General features: G+C 41.6%; 1 non-coding gene across 1 annotated transcript; it reads left to right on the top strand.

The window, feature by feature from the left end:
• The first annotated feature begins 320 nt into the window (after positions 1–320).
• Positions 321–423, top strand: LOC116152419 (U6 spliceosomal RNA). Its single transcript, XR_004136050.1, has one exon. It is a non-coding gene; the product is annotated as a U6 spliceosomal RNA (small nuclear RNA).
• Positions 424–14,463: the final 14,040 nt, after the last annotated feature.

Below are 14,463 nucleotides of genomic sequence, written 5' to 3'. Positions count from 1 at the left end.
TTTATCGTCAGCTCTGATCTTCACCTTGATGTTCTAGCCCCTCTGACATCCCAGAATCACTGGCATCTTCCTCTGCTCACTTTCCTGTTCACTTTTCATCAACCTCAACCTCCTGTCCCAGCCCCAGGCTCATCTCCTGCTGGAAGCTTCCAGCAAAGGTGCAAATGATTTTGATGACTTAGTGTGACATCGTGTGTTTCCTCTGCCAGACGATGGTTCTGTTTAACAAAAGAGATTAAGCAAATAACCTAATAGTTCTCAGACCTGTCTGCACATTAGAATCACCTAAAGTACTCTAAAAAAAGTATCAAATGTCATGCTTGCTTTCGCAGTACACGTACTAAAATTGGAACGACACAGAGAAGATGAGCATGGCCCCTCAGCGAGGATGACACGCAAATTCGTGAAACGTTCCATATTTTTGTTCAAGATTTGCAGATATTAACTACTATATATAAAAATAGATTTTAAAAAATTTCTTCTTTATAGCACAGGGAGCTGTATTCAGTATCTTGTAATAACCTTTAGTGAAAAAGAATATGAAAATGAATATGTATATATATATGTATATGTATGACTTGGGCATTATGCTGTACCCCAGAAATTGACACATTGTAACTGACTATACTTCAATTAAAAATTTAAATTAAAAAAATGTCTATACCCTCTCCTATAGAGGTCTGATTGAATAATTCCAGGGTGGAACCGAGATAACAGTATTTTCAAAATTTCTTTCCACATGACTCCAATGTAGAAGCAGGATTGCTAATCACTACTTATGCCAAGAGAGGGAGAACGAAGATGATTGCAAGCTCTGTGGTGAGTCAGACAGGAGACCTGGGATCTGAAAAATGCCTCCAATCTCATCATGTTGGCAACTGGCTACTTCAGCTAAAGATTTATTTGAATCCTTGTTGTTTATTCCCTACAGGTCTCATCTAACAAGAAAAAAACAAAACCTGTGCAGAAATTCTCTTTCTCTGAACGGTTTCCCCAAACAAGATCTTTGAATTGGCAAAAATACAGTCAATCCCATGACATGGTGCCTCCTAAGTTCAGTCTCTTCCAAGATTCTGGCTGTTCCTTCATTCATGCTCAGAGGGGCACAGACCTCTCTATCTCCTGAGCTCCCAGAACAAACCACAGATGTTTTGCTTGTGTATCCCTCTTATTCCACAAAAGGGTATAAAGACAGACACTGTTCAGAGTAAGAGAGACCAGTAAGTCTCAACTGGTACCCTAGAAAGCAGTACATTAGCAACATGATAAGAAATACAGTAGAGGAGAAGGAAGTTCAGCCTTTCCAGCATCTCCGAATCCATCAGACATCTACAAACATAGGAAAGTAGACTTACTTTACTCTCAGCGACCTGTCACCTTTGTTAATAATCAGATTATTTCTTCAATAGGAGACATATATTAAATTTTCTTTCTACTGCCTGTATCAGCTCTACTGTCAACGATACCCGAAAGCAAAACATGGTAAAGCTGAATTCTTTTTCATATGATCTGAAGAAATTTTATGCTCTGGATTCCCCTCCTGATGATATTATTCATGTCCCATTCTGAATCCCTTTTTAAATTAGAATTGCACACCATCGGGCTCAGCATGAACAGACAATGTTGGTGACAAGGCCCTCTAGTCTTGTTTCACGGCAGTTGAACACGCTTAGTGGCCCCAGTTGGGAAAACACGGTGGGTGTTAAGTGATCGTGTATTAAGTCCACGTATCCAAAAAGCGTCCATGTGTAAACATTAAGAAGATGAGAAAGAACTCCCAGAAAAAAACAAACAAAAGCATGAAGAAGGAGATTTCCACTTGAAAATGAGCTCGAAAAACTGTCTCCATAGTCTGAAACCTTTCGGCTCATTTTCAAATGTTTTATGAATTTATGAATGAGCCATTTTATAAAGAACCTTTTATATGATATTGCTCTACGCTATCTTATTATGGCCACTCTGATGACTTGGTGCTTGAAACTGTCACAAAAATATGTGCTTGTATCTTCTCTCAAAATGTGTGAAGTTGAGCTGGGTGAGTTCGGAGGAACTTAACTGTTAAGAATAGCGGCTTTAAAAAATAATACCGTTAATAGCAATAAATTGTCAAACTTGTGAGCCTAATTAAAGTCAACAGAATGACAAATGAGACCTTTACGCCATTCCGTAGCTCGGAGCCTGTAAAACTTGTCAAAATATGATATGTGTTGTGATGAAGGCGTTTGCTTTGCGAGTGTATTTATTACTCATCCTGTCCCACTTTTCTTCCATCCTCCCTGAAGTTAGAGAAAGGGGAGAGACACACTTAAATTACAGCTTTCACCGTTTGAATTGAATATATGCTTTTCCTGTGGTCTCCTCCCAGACTCTCGGGGTCTCTCTAGTGGGAGAGTACAGGCCTGGGGACAGATAATCATTTCATGCAGAGCAATGGGTGCCAGAGGCCCATGGGCAAATGGCTCGTATGGCCCTGATCCTTCTCTACGTGTCAGCTTCATCTCTTTGTTTACGTGCACCCTGTGCCTTGTCCCCTTTTATCCGGAACCTTTTCTTTGCAGGCACTTCAGCTGTTAAAGTTTCGTGTAGGTGTTTCAGGGATAAGTAATGAGTAAGCAATTTAAATTAGTGAGCTTTGGGGAGAATAAACCAACCAAGTTCAAGGGGAACAGAAAGCAGCAGTTTATTTGAACATCAGGAAGAGAAACATCAAGTCTGGCCATTGTCCCTACTACCAACGCTCTTCCTCTTTGTCTCAGCGAAACACCTTCAAAGACACTTTCCAGCGTTCAGATCCCTGACACATAAGATGGTGAAGCCAAGAGCTTCTGATTGTTCATTCTTGTCACTTTTTCTTTCCCATTGCCAATCACTTCTTTGTCTCCAATTGGAATTTTCTTCTTTTCTTCTTCTCTGTTACCTGAGCTGAACATGCCACCCATTTAAGACGCTCTTTTGTAACCCCAGGTGTCAATTAAGGGTGAGGGAGTGGGGACTCTGAATAAGTTAGGTGTTCCTCGAGTTTCTAAATAACCCTTGACATTTGAATGGCTGGTTGCAGTTTGTAAAGTACTTTTACATCCAATATGTTATTTAATTCTTACCACAACCCTATGAAATAGACAAAGGAGCCACTGGAGAAACTGAGGCCCAGGGAGGCTTGTCCAGGATCACGTGGCTGCTTGATATCACATGTTCCCCATGCCCTCTCTGCTGTGCCAGTCTCCCACATAATAAGGCAGAATCGTCTGATGGCTTGTTGGTTGCTATTTACTAACATCCTGCTAAAGGTCAGAGATAGAGCAGACCTATAAGTTAATAACCAATACAGGAAAAAATGCGGGCGAGAGGATAGCCATGTCCCCAGGACATGTTCTGCCAAGTGTGGGTCCTTGGCTTCATGTAGGAAAGAATTTAAGAACGAGCCACAGTTGAGTAAAGGTAGATTTATTCAGAGAGATCCATACTCCATACACAGAGTGCAGGCTGCTCCAGAAGGCAAGAGAAAGGCCAGGAGGTGCGGGGGTTGGGTGTTCAGTTCAAAGTAAAAGTGGACACACTCTCCATAGCGTGCGGTCCGTCTCACTCGGAAGGGACAGTGGCCACGGGCGCGGTGTTGCTAGGTTTTATGGGCTTGGTAACTTCTTGTGCTAGTAAGTGGGAAGATGACTCCAACCACTTTGGGGAAGGCGGTGGGATTCCCAGAAAATGGGCCATGCCCACCCTTTGACCTTTAATGGTCAGCCTTAAAACTGCCCAGGTACCTGTGGGAGGAGCATTTAGCAGCTATTGTATTTCAGTGAGTGAATATTGAAGCTCAAGGTCCATTGGGAGTTGGGTCTTTCGCCATCTCGGTGCTCATTGCCGTGTCATTCTTTTAGTGGCTGTGCCCTGCCTGCTTCCCTCCTGTCTTATAACTACATCAAAGGTCTTTATTTAGCTTTTCCTGAACGTAAGGGAACTTTTTCCTCTTTGGCAATGGATTAGAATTTTTAATTCAGATATTAAAAAATTGAACTTTTAAAATATGAAAACGAACATATGTATGTAAATGCATGACTGGGACATTATGCTGTAACCAGAAATTGACACATTGTTAACTGGCTATAATTCAATTTAAAAAATTTTTAAATTTGTATTGAATTTTTTGAGGGGAAGATAATTAGATAGATAGATTTATTGATTTATTGGTTTGTTTATTTATTTATTTATTTATTTATTTATTTTATTTAGTGGAGGTATTGGGGACTGAACCCATGATCTTGTGAAACTTGTATTGAATTTAAAAAAACACACAAGCATGGCCAGACTCAGTCATCTGTGAAAGAACACATTTCTCCAGTGTTTCATCTGCAGCCTTCTAAAAACGTCATTGTCTTCATAAAAATTCACAGCGAGCTCACCCAACACTTCTTGCCAGCAGGACGTCTAACCATTCCCACTGCCGCTGGCGCAATGAACAGAAAAACAAGTTTCCTATAGAAAAATCAAAATTAAGAGATAGACTCTACTGTGCTTCCCGCTCAGTTTACCAGCCGCTTTTCACTAGGCCTGCCCAGGGATGCAGAAGTACAAAGCCTGCTCATCAACCCGTGGGTGTGAGCCAATAGCTTAATATCCAAGTCAGGACCAAGGGGACCGCATCCGGATAAGACCACAGGCTGGGCTAACCTACGGGCTGTCCTGTGAATAAATATGAGCCCCATCTTTCCAAAAGAGCAATTGCTCAAATGCAGGATAAGAAGACATGAATCCGCAGGAGTAAGTGGGAAAGAAAAAACCCAAGATTTCAAGTCAACAGTGAAATCACAGTAAGAGGCAGCCCCCTGTGAGCACACACAGCGTTACTATGCCCGAAGGGAAGTCATCCGTCCTGTACAAGGAGGGTGAGCGTTCTTTCCTGACACGACCTGCCTGACTGTACTTGAGGACTGGGTTCGCTTTTAGGTGGACCTTTTAGGAGCAATGGAGTCGAGACAGGTGGCATTCAGGGAAAAACCAAGCTAATCCAGCCATGCCTGGTACGTTGGCGATTATGTATTTGTTGAATGACTGATATGTGAGGAGTTAATATGAGGAGTTGTAGAAGGAATTGGACCTGCTCATTCTGGCTAAGACAAGACTTTGGGGAATTCAATAAAGGAAATGTACACTCAGTTCCTCTGAGCAGCTGATGCCAGGGCAGGCGTAACATGCGAGGACTTTATTAGGGAGAGTTTTTTTGGACCCACTCCAGTGTTTTTTCCAACCCCACCAAACAATGAACTCAATTCTGACACTATCTACCTAGAGACAGCATCAAATCCCAGAGGTGGAGAGCTCAGGTCTACAAGACTGTCCCCTCCCCCACGTGAGATGCCAATCTCAAGTCCAGGTTGTCGCCTGCACTTCTGATCAACTAGCCATAGTTCAGAGTTTCCTACCTCCCCTCCTTGGGTTTGAGTAATTTGCTAGAGTAGCTCATAGAACTCAGAGAATATCTGATTTACTAGATCACTGGTTGGGTGTAAAAGGAACTTAGGGACAGCCAGATGGAATGGATGTCTGAGATGGGGGCTGGTGCAGCGTTTTCAAGCTCTCTCCAGGCACCGATCTCCCAGCACCTCCACGCGTTCACCTACCTGAAAGCTCTCTAAATCCTGTCCTTTTGGGGATTATGGTGGTTTCATTACACAGGCGTGAGGGCTTAAATCATGGGCCATTGGTAATTGAGCTTAATCTCTACCTCCTCTTCTCCCCCCAGAGGTCAAAAGTGGACTGAAAGTTCCAACCCTCCAGCCACAGGACTGGTTGTCTACTGGCAACCAGCCATCATTAGGTTACCCAGGGGCTTCTCCATTGTCACCTCATTAACATAACAGAAGACACCTTGATAGCTCTCACAGCTTAGGAAATTCCAAGAGTTTTAGGAGCTCTGTGCCAGGGACCGGGACAAAGACTAAATATATGTTTATTTATCAAAATAACACACCTTTCTTGGAAAAGGGCCTCCACTGGCCTTTTCCTGCTTCCCCATTTCCCCTGTGCTCTGGGCATCTCCCCCTGGATGTCTCAGCCTTGACTCAAGGTCAGTGTGGCATCTTCAAATGCTGCCCCCCCCCCCAACACCCTCACTGCAGAAAACAGTGAACTTGTAATCCCTGGTGTCTGAGTTTGGAACATAAAATGGCCCAACTCTGAATTTTTTCTAATCTAGTATTCTTTTTTTGTAGCCTAGCATTTTATATTAACATTTCATGCTCCTAAGGTATGTATGACTTTAATAGAATAAAAATGTATTTTTCCTAAACTTTGCTCAAAATAAACTCCCCAGAAAAATGTGTCACATGTCTCCACACAACACCAAGGGTTAGCGGTGTAGTTTGTAAAGCATGGAAATTGGGAAATTCTCCATCTCCCTCTTTTCTTCATCCCAATTTCCTATACTCTGACTTTAAGTCATCATCACCTCTTCTCTCTTCTTTCCAACCCGCTGCTGGGTCTCAGCCTCCTGCCTTGAAGGCAGTCCCCTTGCCCAGTCCTCCTTGTCACTTTCTGTAAACCGTATATATTCTAAATACTTTCCAATACAATGATTCTTCTCTAATCCCATTGCTCAACTCCATGTAGGCAATAGAATTTTTTTTTAATTCACCTTGTGCACCACTATCAGAATAATTACGTCACTGACAGTTGCATTTATTACCTTTGATTAAAAAGCAACAGTAACTCCCAGTAACTGGGAGTTTGCCTAAGTCCAAAGATGGGGGGGTCTACCCCTTCATTTTATGTCTGAGATTTCCTTTCAGACTTACTTTCCTTTACTCAGAAATACTTAGACCAGTCATCGCTGTGAACGTGCAGTGTGTGTGAGGGCTAACGTTCTATGAGTGAAACAAAGAGGAACAAGACAGGAGCTCACAACAGAGTAAATGCCTTAAAACGTGCACTGCCGGCAATTGGGTTGTTTCATCACAGAAGGAATTCAGAGACAGGACACAGAGGTGAAGCGTGTGAAGTGGGGATTTTTTAAGGGCTGGATAGCACGCCCTTAACGGGGGCGCAGGCCGACTCAGGCGAGCGGCTGCCCTGAGTCTCTTTTGACAAGCTGGTTACAGAGGGTTTGAAAATGAATGGGTGGGATAGTCATTGGGGAGGGAAGAGCTTGGGGTCATATTCCCTGATTTTCATCCCAACTCCACCTTCCCAAGGGGAGAAGGGAGTTTTGTCTTTTTCAGTCTGGATTGGAAGTGTTCTGGCCTCGGTGCATGATGGTACTTCGAACCTGCCAGGCAAACTTTATGGTGATGAGGGCACAACGAGCAAGAGGTCACATTCAGACCCTGGCGAGTCCTGCCCTTTCCCACCTTCGTCTGCCTCCAGGGCACTTGTCTCCCCAAAATGTGTGACTTCTTATCAGCCCAGAGGTTCCTGGCTTCTCTTTTTCTCCCCAAAGACCTCTGTTGTTTACAAGATGTGTGGTTTCCTGCCATTTAGCCCGTGCCCATCCTTTGTCTGCTCATATCTAGCTATCTAGCCTGCTCCAACACATGGACACAGATAACTGTCATTTAAGATCAAAATGATCAGTGCTTTAGGAGAGGGACAAACTTCAGACCAAAAGGGCATCAAGAGGAAGAGCCTGGTCCAGGCTCTGAGGATGCTCTGAGCGCTGTGCAGGGTACCGTGTTTTGAATATGCTTTGAAAGGTGACTAAAAGGTAGGCAGACAAACATTTACAAAAAGGGCCAGTGTGGCCAACAATAGTAAGTGTTGCCAACTAAAAACTGGCGCTTGCCATTTCCCTCCTCAGGGATTCAATCACGTTGGTACTTGCCATCTACCTCTATAAGGATTAAATCACGAGCCACTGACCTGCAACCCCGCCTGAAAGGCGTTCAGGGTGGAGGTCAGGAAGGAGGTGCTCTGTGCTCTGGGAAAAACTGGCAGAACAGGCCTTCAGATAGATGTTTTCAGGAGAAGATTTTATGAGCCCAAATTCTTGCGTCTCCTCATACGTAGAAAAGCACTAAAATCCTTCATGGGGACACCTGCTCCTTGTGACTAGCAGCAAGCCTCTGCTTAAATGTGTGCTTGACTGCATGTAACCCCCATTCGCTAAAATCATGTGTATACTGACCTTCCCCCCCTACCTCTTTGGAGCAGTTCCTCAGAGCAATCTGAGATGCTGTCTCCTGGTCCATAGTCCTCATTTTGCCCCAAATAAAACCTAACTCACAACTTTCACATTATGTGATTTTATTTCAGTCGACAGTTTAAAGCGTGTATGTGGAGCAGTGGATGCTACAGTCCAGCGGGGCTGAGTACAGTGGTGAGAAATAGGTTCAGGGAAGCAGGTTTGGACCAGAGTCCCAGAGTCCTCCACACTTGTCTTCTCAGAGAAGGAAACCAGCTAGACAGCACTTTCTCGTTCTCAGCACAGAGGCTTGGTCTAGTCCCTGCCCGAGATGTCCTCCCTGTCCCCTGGCTTATTGTTAGAATTTAAACTTGTTCTCCAAGTCAATTTTCCCTGTGCAGTTTTTCTAACTACTAAACACATCCTCTGCTGTACCGAACAATGGCATGTGGTCAACCAGCCTGGGCTGCCCCGTGGCTTACTTGGGCAAGTGACTCAATCTCTGAGCCTCAGTTTCCTTATCTGTAAAATGAAGGTGATAACAGTGCCTTCCATCTGGAGTTTATTAGCCTCAAATGGGACCACTGTGCTCAATTAAAATAAATGGAAGATATATTTTCAGGGGTGATATTACAAATATTTTACAACCAGATTAGCACAGACACTGAGCAGTCAGAATGAACACCGCCATGAATAACTGAACGGCCACAGCAGTGCGTCCCAGATGTAGGTCCGGGTCAGTGTTAGCACCATCCTCATCGTCACTGTCAGTACGGGCCACGCCATCATTTTTCTTTATTTCTCTAAACTCCAAGTGAGAGTTCTGGTAGTTTAGCAGTTAAGTTTCTTTTAGTCAAGGAAATTTTGGAGTGTGTCGGGGGCAAAAGGTCATTGTTGTAGCATTGTCTGAAATGGCAAACTGCCAACAAATCCTTCAAAACCCGAATGACTCAATGCACCGTGGAACCTCCCTGCCAGGGGCTACTGTTCATCTTTTAAGAATGAGATCAACTAAATATATTACACTCAAAGGATGCTGTCGTGGTTCTGACTGCTACAGCACATTACCATAGACTGAGTGGCTTAGACATTTATTGCCTGGAGTTGTAGAGGCTGGAAGTCCGAGATCGGGGGCCAGCATGGTCAGGTCCATGGTGAGGGCCCTCCTCCGGGTGCACACACGGCTGCCTTCTGTGACCTCACGTGCTGGTAAGAGAAAGCTCTTGTCCTTTCATCTCCCTGTAAGTGCACTGGTCCCATTGCTGGGGCCCCACCCTCAAGAACTTATCTAAACCCAATTACCTCTAATGGGCCTCATCTCCAAATACCATCCCAGTGGTGATTAGGGCTTCAACATATGGTTTTTGGGAGACAAACATTCAGTTCACAGGCGATGCCTGTGATGTGGTCAGATGAAAAAGCAAATGAATAAATACTGCATTTAGTATGATAAGGTAAACATAAAATGAATACTCATATATATGCTTGCAGAAGCAAAGAAAAAATATGGGAGAAAAAACACCTCATTGTTCGTGAGGATTGCATCATGGGCAGTTAGAAGGAAGGGTGGGAAAAGTTTTAATTTGACTTTGGACTCTTCTGCAGCAGTTGAATTTTTACTAAGAGCATGTATTTCTTTTGAAGTTTCAGTAACTGACTTTAAAAAAAAAAACACAAACAAACATGAACTTGTAATCTACAAAACGTGGGTTGCTTATGCCTGACTAGTACGAAGCTCCAAAATCTCCAGACTGGAGCCTGGCCCCTTGGGGATGCCTTTCTTAAAGAGCTGCGGCTGAATTCTGTCTACTCTCCGGGTACCATGACGAGGAGCCTTATCCTCATGTTGTGATGGGAAGGTCCATCATGCTTCTGGTCCTGATGGGTCCACCCATGACGGAGTCAGGCTGACTGTGGAGCCTGGAGGTACGGCTGCACATCTCAAAGAGAAGTTTCCTCTGAAACTTGAAAGGGAGCCAGTGATGAGGCCTGTCCAAGTAATTACAACCTTTGCAATAAGAGGAACTTACATAATTGCAGTGGGTGAACTCCTCTATTTAGACTCACAGCTGACTCATGATTGGAAATGATTGGCCACATAATTACAAAGTTTGGGTTCCCGAATGATAAATTAGATGCAGTGGCTTCATCTTGTGTAAGTCCTACTTAAAGCCCCATTGCCTGAAATAGAGCCCCTTCGAAATGAATCACACTGTACACCAGAGACTGGAAAAACAGATTACATTGAAAATGAATCCAAAAACCCATTTTTCCTTCTCACTGAACTTGCCAAAATCTGAAAACTTTTATTCATATGAGGTTCTTGAAGTACCCTTGGTTTAAACTCAAAATACAAGTTACGAATCATGTTATGAAAATCCTTTTAATTCACTGAATTCTTTTTGAGGGTGAGGAAAGAATTCTAACATTTTACAGATTCACAAAGGTAAAGGTGACCTTCAGAGGACATCTGCAGGATCCCCACGTCCCAGGGTCAGCTCGACCTTCAGGCAGTCACTTCCCAGAGACACAGCTAGCTAGCATTCCCCTTTTTACTTTCTTTTTTAGATTTTTAATTGTGATAGAGTGCACATAACATAAAATTTACCATCTAGACCATTTTTAAGTGCACAGTTCCACAGTGTGGTGCATTCATGTTGTGCTGCACTCTCCAGCACTTCTTATCTTGCTGAGCTGAAACTCTGTGCCCATTAGACTCTGCTTCCTCACTCCTCCTGCCATCAGCCCCAGGCAAACACCATCCCACTTTCTGTTTCTGTGAGTTTGACTGCTCTAGGTAACTCACGTAACTCAACTCATTCCATATTTTTTCCTGTCTTATTTCACTGAGTGTAAGGTTCTCAAGGTTTATCCACATGGTAGCATGTGTCTGAATTTTTTTTTAAGTTGAATAATACTCCATTGCGTACAGTGACCACATTTTATTTATCCTTCCGTTGATGGATCTTTGGGAGGCTTCCTCCTTTTGACCATATGAATCGTGCTGCTGTGCACGTGGGGGGACAAATATCTCTTTAAGACCCTACTTTCAATTCTTTTGAATATATACCCACAAGTGGAATTGATGGATCGTATGGTAATTCTACTTTTAATTTTTTGAGGAACCACTGTACTATTTTTCCATATCCTCTTTTTTTTTTTTTTTAACAAAAACAGATCCATTTGGGTTTTATTCTGGCAGTGAAAGTTATATATGCTCATGGCAAAAGCTGTTAAAAGCAGAAAGAAAATATGACCAGCTATTCCTTTTCCCAGCAAAAACTAATATTAATGTACTACATTGCCTTCCAGATTTTACATATATATATGTGTGTGTGTATATACATATATGTGTGTGTGTGTATATATATATATATATTTCTTAAGTTTATTACCTGATTCCTTCTAATCAAAATATTTTGAAAGAAAGTAAATGCCATAACTAACAATACCCATAAAAATCAGCTAATGAAATGGCCACTAATGACACTGACACTCACTTAGCCTCCCTCCCCAGTATCATCAGCCGTCAAATGGGAAACTTTGTTGGGCAGTCTCTCTCACTGACTGTGGGATGTTCAAATGCAAAGTGATTCTAAAGTGGAACTGGAAATATGGCAAAAGATGCCTAATTCCATTAGATCGATGCATTGATATAAATGATCTGAGATGTGCCTGGGCACTGTTGTTTTTCAAAGTCCTGGGGGTAATTCTCAAGTGCATGCAGACTTGAGAAAAAACGCAATAGGTGAAGTGTGCGTGTAAACTGTGAAGTGGGGATCCATTTGTTGATTTCTAGTTTGTTAGCCAAAAATGCCGAGTAACATTTATAAAATAGATCTTTTCTCCAATAACTGAGATGGTATTTTTTCATACATACTTGAGTCTTTTTCTGCAATCACTGTACTGTTTTAAATGTGTAAGAAAATAATTTAAAATCTGGCAGGACTAGTTTCACCTCCTTACACATTTCTTTTCTAAGACAAATCATGGCTACTTTCTCATATATATTATTTTTAAATACCTAGGGAGAAGTGACCTTAGGTTTTGAACTTATAGAATAATTTAGATAAAAATTTCATCTCTCCACTTTAAGGTCTTTGCAGCTAAAGAAGATGTATCCATCACTCTTTATTTACTCAAGACTTTGTCTTCTTGTTTACAAGTGTTTTAGTTTTCTTCACATAATTCCTGCCCCGTATGTTCATTTTATTCCTAACAATTTTATCACTGTTATTGTTAATGGATATTTTATATCCACTATATTTTCTACTTATCATTGATATAGTGAAAAAAATTTATTGATAAAAAGAAATGTTTGGAAGGGTATACAAAACAGTGAAAACTTGTATATGCTTCTGGTTCAAAAAGGAATTGAGTGCAACTGGGTTCTGTCTAAAAAAGATGAAGACATTGATTTACCCAGTTCCTGGTATGTGCTCTAGAAATCCCCTGGGTCTGGAAAAACACTCACGTTTGTGAAAAGGATCATGTACGTGAATGTTCATGACAGCAAAAGATGAGATAAGGAGAGCTCTGTACATGCGCTAGAACACAAAACAGTGAGACGCGTGTGTGGGAGTCCCACACACCCACTCAGGTGAGCCCCGCAAACGTGAGACCGACCAGACTGGGGAGCCGAGGAAGAACTCTTTCAGTAGGATGCCATTATTTTGTTTATATACATTTTTTGAGCTATAGTCCGTTTACAATGTTGTGTCAACTTTGGGTCTATAGCACAATGCTTCAGTCATACATAAGCATACATATATTCATTTTCATATTCTTTTTCACCATAAGTTACTACAAGATATTGAATATAGTTCCCTGTGCTATACAGTATGAACTTGTTGTTTATCTATTTTATATACAGTAGTTAGTATCTGCAAATCTCAAACTCTCAATTTATCACTTTCCACCTTCTTCCTCTCCTGGTAACCATAAGTTTGTTTTCTATGTCTGTGAGGCTGTTTCTGTTTTATAAATAAGTTTGTTTGACTTTTTTTTTTTTAGAGTCCACATATAAGTGATGTCATGTTTCTTTCTCTTTCTGGCTTACTTCACTTAGAATGACAATCTCCAGGTCCACCCACATTGCTGCAAATGACATTATTTTATTCCATTGTATAAATATACCACAGCTTCTTTATCCAGTCATTTGTCAATGGACAGTAAAATGCCATTTTGATGGGCATCAGTGATGGAATTTACAAGTACATATATATTTAATAAAAGCATAGGCTTACCTCAGAGATATTGTGGATATGATTCCAGACCACCACAATCAAATGAGTCATACAAATATTATGGTTTCCCAGTGCATATAAAAGTTATGCTTATACTATACTGTAGTCTATTAAGCATGTGATAGCATTATGTCTAAAAAACAACACCTATATCTTAATTAATAAATATTGTTTAAAAATGCTAACCATCATCTGAGGACACAGGGTTGCCACAAACCTTTTGTAAAAAACAGTGTCTGCAAAGCGCAGTAGAAGACGTTATGCTGCTATTAAGAACTGCATGAAAATGACACACATCCAATTCACAATGCAGATTACCTCTGAGGCAAAGATGTGCTCGGGGGGGAATACAAAGGACTTCAACCATATCAGCAGCTTTTCATTTGTGAAGCCAGATGGTGGGTATACAGGTGCTTCTGCAGTTTTCTCATACTCTTCTGTGTCTGCGGTATTTTATACTAATTTCTGAGTAGAGGTCCCATTGCTTTTTGTGTGCTCATTTTGTAACCAGACAGCTTATTCAGTTATCTTGTTGTTTGCAAGAGTTTTTCCACTGGGTTTTATTGGGTTTTCCAGGTAGATAATCGTAGCACCTGAAAACAATAACTGCCTTTGTCTGACCAGGGTATAGACCCTGGCTTAAAATTTGTCTCTACACAACACTGTAAACCAAATATACTTCAATAAAATAAAATAAATAAAAAATAAATAAAATAAAATTTCTATCTAATTTCATTAAGTAGCACTTCCAGAACAATGTTGAATGACGGTGATCAAAGTGGTCCGTTCTAATGGTTCACCATCAAACATGATACTGGTGATTGCTCTGATGCAGTGATAAGGCTTGTGTGACTTGAAAGTGAGAAACAGGAGGTACACATACACGTGAGTGTGTGTGTGTGTAATGCAGGGTACAGATACATGTGATCGGCATGTGTATATGATGTGAACATAATTATGGTTGATGTGTATAACTGATTGCCCATATATGTGACTGTCGTGTGCATAATATGATGCACACATGCATGTGACTGTGTTATGTGCACATACATGTGATTAGCACGTGTGTATAAAATGTGTGTGTTGTGTTTTATATCTCACATC

The sequence above is a fragment of the Camelus dromedarius genome, chromosome 3 (assembly GCF_036321535.1).
Source record: "Camelus dromedarius isolate mCamDro1 chromosome 3, mCamDro1.pat, whole genome shotgun sequence".
Lineage (NCBI taxonomy): Eukaryota > Metazoa > Chordata > Mammalia > Artiodactyla > Camelidae > Camelus > Camelus dromedarius.
This window is presented reverse-complemented; position numbering and strand designations above follow the sequence as displayed.